The sequence below is a fragment of the Rosa chinensis genome, chromosome 6, assembly GCF_002994745.2.
Source record: "Rosa chinensis cultivar Old Blush chromosome 6, RchiOBHm-V2, whole genome shotgun sequence".
Lineage (NCBI taxonomy): Eukaryota > Viridiplantae > Streptophyta > Magnoliopsida > Rosales > Rosaceae > Rosa > Rosa chinensis.
The window spans coordinates 13,202,965-13,211,204 of record NC_037093.1 but is presented as its reverse complement, the minus strand read 5'-3'; the positions used below and the strand labels follow the sequence as shown (position 1 = coordinate 13,211,204).

Here is an 8,240-nt window from a genome sequence, read left to right as displayed (position 1 = left end):
TTAAGAAATTCGAGTTTCCATTCTGGAAAATTCGACTGTTGGATCGTTGTGATTTTTCTCTAGGTTGATCAAATTATTGAATTGTTGAAACCAATAAAGTTTGCGACGATTCTAACAAGATTTCAAATTTTTTAGAATTATGACAAATTATTAAATTAGTGTTTTAGAGTGTCGTTTGAATGTGAATATAGTTATATTATTAATCCAATGTTTTAGTCCATGTACCATTTTTTTGTTTCAGTCCCTGACATTCTCAATTAATCTGAAAAGTCCCTAACGTCAAAATTTCCGTTTGATTGGTCCCTCCCGCGTCAAATTAGGATTTGGCCTTAGGTGAAATGTCCAATATACCCCTTTGTTATTTCTTTTTCCTTTTTAATTTCTTTTTTTCCTTTTTTTTTTCTTTTTTCTTTTTCCTTTTTAATTTCTTTTTTTCTTTTTATTTTTCCTTTTTAATTTCTTTTTTCCTTTTTTATTTTTCATTTTACATTTTTCCTTTTTAATTTCTTTTTTTTCCTTTTTTCTTTTTTCTTTTTTCTTTTTAATGACCATCGTATCCTGCTACATCGGTAGCGCCACGTCGGCGAACCAATCCAGATTGACCCGAAACCCCAATTCTTGTTCTCCACGCCGTCGGCCCTTTTTTTTTCTTTTTTGTTTTTCTTTTTAAATTCTTTTTTCCTTTTCCTTTTTTTATTTTTCTTTTTTCCTTTTTAATTTCTTTTTTCCTTTTTTTTCTTTTTTCTTTTTTCTTTTTCCTTTTTAATGACCATCGTATCCTGCTGCATCGGGAGCGCCACGTCGGCGAACCAATCCAGATTGACCCGAAACACCGATTATTGTTCTCCATGCCGGCGGCCATTTTTCTTTTCCATCACTATTCTTCTTCTTCACTTCTGGTTTTGGTCAACTTGGCCATCAAAAACCATCATTTCAATCAGACCCAAAATCCAAATCACCATTTTGAGCAAGACCCAAAAACCTCAGGATCTGAAAAAATGGTAGTTTTCAGTGAAAAGTTTCCAAATTTAGGCTTGATGTGGAGAGACAAAGTGAGATTTGAGTGGAAGAGAGAGAAGTAGGCTGTGAAAACAAGAGGGGAGTGGTTTAGCGGCGAATTTCCGAGTTGATAGGGATCTGCTTGTGTTTGGGAGATGGCGTCGGCGACGATGGAGGCGAGGGCGAATCCCAATAGAGGGAGTTGGCTTCAGAGAAGGTGAAGAAGTGATCGATCAGCTCCTAGCCTTTTGCTTTTGCTCGATGTCCATCTCTGCACCGCCACGTTAGGTCTTTGCTGGGTTTGGTTTCAATTTGGGGAGAGAAACAGATGAGTTGTGGAGTTTGATCGGAATGGGATTGGTGGGTTAAGGAAGGAGAAAGTAGGCAAAACGAAAAAAAAAAAAATTAAAAGGAACAAGAAAAAAAGAAGAAAAAGCAAAAATAAATTAAAAAGGAAAATGAAAAAAAAAAAGTGAAAAAGAAATTAAAAAGGAAAAAAAATAACATAGGGGTATATTGGACATTTCACCTAAGGCCAACTCCTAATTTGACGCGGGAGGGACCAATCAGACGAAATTTTGACGTTAGGGACTTTTCAGATTAATTGAGAATGTCAGGGACTGAAATGTAAAAAAGGTCATAATACAGGAACTAAACATAATTTAATCCTTATTAATTCATCTCCAACGAGGGTGTCGTATTTGAACACTGATTATTATTTGTGATTACTTGGATTTGATTTTTCATTTGGTAGATAATTTCGATAAATATTTCAAATTTGCATCTTATATATTTAATTTATAATTTCCGTTGCAGATTTTGGATTTTATGCTTTTCACAAATTATATTTTCTTATTTATATTTTTATAAGTTATGGATGTTATGGCCATTGGTGGAAATTTATTTTTAATGAATATGAATTGGGATAAAGGGTTTAGACTATGAAATTGGTTGTGAATTATGGATTCTCGGATTTCCTATTGAATTGGGGATGTGATGACTGTTAATTGAGATAGTTGTTCGTGAATTGATATCGTTAATTGAATGTTTTATATTAGTAGTGACACTAGGAGAGAGGGGATAGACTAGTGGTCTTGATCAGTGGCACCAGAAGAAAGAGAATGAACGGGTGACTGAGATTGTTATTATGGCACCAGAAGAGAGGGGATGTACTACTGGTGGCCATCGATATGGAGACACCAAGAGAGAGGGGATGTACTGGTGGTCATGATTGTTGTGTAGCACCAGAAGAAAGGGGATGAACTGGTGGCTGTGATGATTCTTGATCTGAGACATGTAGGTTACAAATGTATATTTTAGTATGATTTGAAGTATCGGGATTGACTAATGCCATGGCATGATGAGAATTATATTTATGTATATTGAATGTGTGTTATGATTTAATATGCTTATATTTGATGGAGATCTGAGAGACTGTGACCCTTATCGTACTTGAGTGAGTGGGTTTGAGGTTATTAAGAGCAAGTAGGCTTCAGGGGTTAAGAATTGATTTGAAGTGTTTAGTTGTTTCTACATGGTTGGGTAGTCCATTTTAGGGGAAGTTCTGCTGAATCTTCAGTAGAATTTCTCCTAAAGTGGGCCTCACAGGACTACTTCGAATTTCAGGGTGAAATCCGGGGTCGATCCTGTCACTGTTAGCGATGGTATTTCAACAGGGGTTAGGGTCCATATGTTGCGCTAGTGCAAGAGATCAGAGGTGCGGTAGTGGTGGTTGGGCTGTTTGTGCTTCAATTGCCTTGGTCTAGGATCTATGCTTGCCCCTCCTAGCCTTGACCCAGTTGTGGGTCTGGTGTGTCTTAGGCCTGGGATATCACTCTAGGTCCATGGTTCATTTTTTATAGTTCATGAACTTGATCAAGTTTTTGTTTTCTTGTTAGTAGTTGGGTTAATAAGTTACTACGACTTTTTGGTAGGACGAAGTGGGCTTGATCCTGGTCTATGCACCTTGTGTGCCTTGTCTACTCTAGGTAGGCAACGAGTTCCTTGCTTGGTTAGCAGCCTTCTAGTGGTAGGGTGATACTAAGTGTCATCAGATTTATATTCTGATGGCAACATAGTGGGAAAGCTGATCGTATTAGATTATTATGGCTTTGAATAAGTATTTACTTTCCGGCATGTTACCACAATTGTAAAGCAAATAGAGTAGCTAGTAGAGCATTTTTCGCTAATTGATGCTTAACAAAATACATTGTTTTAGTTGATACTCTTGTTATTATCTCAGAAAGTTCTTTTGATCCTATTATAATATGGGGTTTTCGCACCATGTTCCCCCCCCCCTGTATTTTGCGGTTTCATTAAAGAATAATTTAGGACAACCGCACCGGCCCTTTTTCATAATACAAATTTGTTTGTGTCTTCAAGGATCAATTCTTTCCTCATCGGCACTTTTATGGTTTTTCAAGGATTGTATAATTGTTTGAATCATTAAGCATGCTAATTAACTTGTATTTGCATTGATCGTTCAATTTTGCTTAAACATTTGCAACTCTTTTTATTATTAATGCGAATTTGTTTTCGTCTTTCGTTAATAAAAAAGAGCTCTACATATAAAGTGCCAAATAATATTTTATCAACATTCCTGTTCAAGTGGTTTATCAACATTCCTATTCAAGTGGTCAATTGAGTCAATCGTGCTTAACTATGGAACTACCGTTAAATTTAGATTCAATTGTGAAAAGTAAAAAAAAATTTAAATTTAGATTTAATAGTATTTTTTTTTTTTTTTTGAATCAAACTCAAATCGGACATATATCATACAACGAAAGCCAGAATGGGCCATTACATATCCTCCCTCTACCGTCATAGGATAGATAAAAAGTTTGTGGTGGTGCCACAGCGATACATAGATTAGGTCTACTCATTTAACAGTTCCATGCTCTCTGAAAGAAACAAGCCTATAAACTATGTTAACACCACAACATAGTAAATAGGTGAAGTAACTAAGACTCCTTGACGCTTACTAAAAACTAACAAGCATAGATCCCAAAATAAAAGGGAATTATTAGAAATAGAAAAAAAAACTAAATAATGACCCAATATGCCCAAAAGAGCAAACGGGCCGTTTCCAGCCCCCCGGCCCAATTTTGCATCTGCATCGCTCTATCGTCAAACTTGCGTCGGGCCACCAACACTTCCCGTCGCCGACCACTGAACGGCGGCTAACTCCTACAGTCTTGGTACACCCAACACCAGCCTGCAAATAATCTCTGCACAAGGATCCAAAGCAAAACATCCAAACGGGAAGAGCCAAGCCTGCAAGCCATTGAACCAAAACAACCAGTCTTCGATTTACTCCAATCAGCCACTAGATCCGGCTCGCCAACCTTATGCACAACTGAATACAAATTAATTAACTACCAAAGCATGACTCTTACTTTATATCAATTACCCTAACTAAATTTTTGTGCTCGCTCTTACGTACGAAGTTAAAAAATAAAAAAATCCCGTCCTAAAAAGATTGATACGTGGCATATTCAAGAGGCGTATTCAAGACCCTATCATACCATAATATAATGATATTAAAATTGAAACTGCCCAACTTTGCTGATGAGATTTTGCTAGACATGGTTTCTCTTATTTCAATTAGAGGTTTTAATTCAAATATAGACTTAAGTGGGGAGAGTTGAAAATTGCGTTATTAACAGTAGCCAAATTCTGACATATTCACCAAGTAGAATCTCATTAATGAATCTAGCTCCAAATTTTTAAGAACTTACACTACTAGCAAAATAACAACACACACGGATTTGCTGTAGTTAAAAGCCACAGAAATCCGTGTGAAATAGAAATACTAACAGATAACAGTGTGAAATGAGCATAATTGGGCCCACAATAATTTACACAGTAACAATATCAACAGAAATCTGTGTGAGAAAACAATAGTAACAGATGTCTGTGTAAAAACTAAAGCATTTTCACACGGTTATCTGTGTGAATATGTATTTCACACGGATTTCTGTACATATTATAATTTAATTTATTTAGAAATAGTTAATTTTTATGTTATGTGCATTATAAGGGGACGAATTTCCGTTACAATAAATTTTTGGTACAGAATTTTGTGTGCAATGAGCAACACACAAATATCTGTGTGAAATGTAGACACGGATTTCTGTGTGAAAAAAAAAATTAGCTACTGAAGTCCGTGTGAAAAAAATAAAATAGAGACAGAATTCCGTGTAAACAATCAAAGTTAATTACCGAGATAAATACACACGGATTTCAGTGGTAAATATATATGTATTCCATACGGATTTCTGTGGTAATTTTTTCCCGCTCACTGTTTTGCAACAAATTCAATTTCCCTCCCCCAGTAGTTTTAGACTTTTAAGTCTCACACACGCTGTCTCTCTCTATCTCTCTCTCTCTCTCTCTGACCCTTTTCAGTTTTTCTTATCCTTTAGCCGAGTAAACTTTCTCCCTCTCTCATCTTTCCCTCACCTGCAAACCAAGAAAAACAGTAAGCCTCAAGTTCTCTGGTTATTCTGGGAAATATAAATTCTACAAAGAATGGGTAATTCCTTTCTCTTTTTCTCTGTCTCTCCCTTTCTCTTATTGTTGGTCACGAATAGATCATTGAGCTATACACATGCGCTTCCTTTCATATCTGGGTGTTGTTGGTTGTACAGATCTTCGAATTTAGGTTTTGGTTCGACTTCCAGAGGAAATAGCAGTTCAAGAAGCGGCTTAAATTCATCGTCGCGAAGCTTTCTTCTACAGAGTACGTCTTTACTCAGTGACCACACTTGTAATATTCTTATTTAGTTTTTGATTTGGAAATATAGATTTTCTTGTCATGCTTGGTTTGAATTCAGTACGCAAATCCTCTTTGTACATAATTGGTGGGTTAGTTTACTAGGGTGAAATTGTAGGTTATTAATTGGTATGAGGTGAAGTTTGTGTTTATGGCAAGATACATGTATCAGAAATATATGAGGGAGAAAATTCTGAGGTACAGAGGAGGCAAAGTCCATCATGATTCATCTAACAAGTCCCCAAATTGGCAAAGGTAAGAACAAAAATTGTGCAATTCATGACCGCCAAGAATAGAAGTTCACTTCACTCATCTGCTACTGATTTGATAATATATATCTTAAAATATCTTAAAGGCACAATTGCAATTTTGGTGCTTATATAATTGTTCTTATTTTGATATCTCAATTATACCTTTGTGTGGTATGTTCTCCTTTTGAGATTGATGTTCGCTATGGTGTTGTTGCTTTGGACTATTTTATTGAAAGGATTAGAATTTGTTTTTGGTTATTTGTGCAGGGGGAACAGGAGGCTTACTAAAGAAACAGGTGAAATCTGAATTATGTCTTTGTGTGGTGTGTACTTATTTAAATTTGTTGTTCTTATATTTATTGTAAATCAAACACAGAACTGGTGCTGTTATTTTCCTTTTGTTATACTCTAGATCAATTTGAATCAGTCATTATCGTTAATCTTCTTTTTGGGATATCTATATTACTTGATTACTAGAAATGGAAGAGACAAACAAGGAGTTCCATGGGAGAGGCTTAACTTGACTAGATATCAACTTGATTGTTGTCCTGATATTTGCCTCTTAGGAAAAAAAATGGCTAGTATTCTCTGTTGGTTTTCTTTCTTTGTTGGCAACTTAACAAAGTTGTAGCTTTCTGAGTTTTCTGTAGAACTTATTTGTTCTCATGATTTACACAGTGTTTAACTTTGATTAGCTATAGCATGAACTGCTTGTCATTGCTAAAAGTATCTTTCCTGCATGCTACTCTTGGATAGTTGGAACCACTACTTTTGCGGTAACATACAAAAAAGCTTTTCTTCATTATGCTGTTTTTATAATCTTTTGGTAATTCTTTGTTGCTAATTTCTATTATTTCTTTCATTTTCCTGTGCATTTTTGTGCAGTTAGTCCTCAAAGTATTTGGATGGAAATTATTCTGGTGTTGATTTAATTGTTCTAGCTGCTAACTTTGCCGGCTGCAATACTTTTACTAACAGAGTACTGTGAGAGTGTCTCAAGTGAGACTGAGAATGTTGGTCTTCCTATGATCTTGTTACATGGCTTTGGAGCCTCAGTTTTCTCTTGGAATTGGGTTATGAAGTTGTTCGCTAAGGTCATTGGTTCCAAAGTTCTGGCATTTTATAGATCGAAGTTTGGGTTGACACTTATATTCAAACTCTGTCAGGCATTTATCTTCTGGAAATGGGGAATCGAAATCTGTGAATCCGTACTCCATGGCATTTTCAGTGCTTGTTACCTTGTTTTTCATTGATTTTCTAGCAACTAAGAAGGCCATTATAGAGGGGTATGTACTTCTCCTGTTCTTTTTGAGTTTTCTTTCATGTATTGGTCTTGTGGTGATTCATTTTCTCTAGCAGATGGGTAGTTTACATGGTGATTCATGTTCTTTGTTTCAAGGCTGTTAACTCTTTTAGGAGACTTTCTATGAGTATTATTCTTTAACTGAAAGCGAATATCTCTCTAATATCCCAGGCATTCAGCTGGTTCTCTTGTAGCAGCTGAGTCATATTTTGAAGCACCAGAACGTGTGGCTGCTCTAATCCTTATTTTTATCACAAGAAAATTTTGAGAACTAGGTGAGGAAAGAAAAAAAAATAAACTGATCTAAGTTTTTTTTAGCCATGTTTTTGGAGAATCTGCGATGGTAGTTTAAGTGATGGTCTTCTTGTTTGTTTGCAGCCAAGACTTATCATGTCAACCGGATACAAGTGATGGCGATTAGAGTTGGGTTTTCAATTTGCAAAATTAATTCTTATGCACAAGCTGTTATTTATTTCAAACTTATATGTTTAGATTGTCAGTATCTTCAGTAGGTTTACTTTGCAATTTCAGAGCAAATATGTGGTTGGATAGATTGGCTCTATCTTGTTGAAATGTTCAGGGAAAAAATATTGGTTACTGATGTATTTGATAATTAATTTGCAGAATATTTTTTTTTGAAAGCTATAACTCTTTCACACAGAAATCCGTGTGAGATAGAATGTATATATTTGACACAGATATCTGTGTGAACAACTTACGTATTTGACATAGATATCTGTGTGAAAAAGGAAGTTATTCACACGGATTTATTCCATTACGGTATTTTATATTTATAGAAAGATAGTGGGGCCCACGTCTTATAGTCACACAGACAAGATAATCCGTGTGAGATGAATATTACCCCACCTCCAAACCACACGGTAACTCAATCTGTGCGTGTACTATGGGTAAA

General features: G+C 35.6%; 1 long non-coding RNA gene across 1 annotated transcript; it reads left to right on the top strand.

The window, feature by feature from the left end:
* Positions 1-5,395: 5,395 nt before the first annotated feature.
* On the top strand, positions 5,396-7,904 carry LOC112172910. Its single transcript, XR_002925400.2, has 6 exons — positions 5,396-5,533; positions 5,649-5,740; positions 6,292-6,320; positions 6,910-7,310; positions 7,499-7,602; positions 7,706-7,904. It is a non-coding gene; the product is annotated as an uncharacterized LOC112172910 (long non-coding RNA).
* The last annotated feature ends 336 nt before the right edge of the window (positions 7,905-8,240 follow it).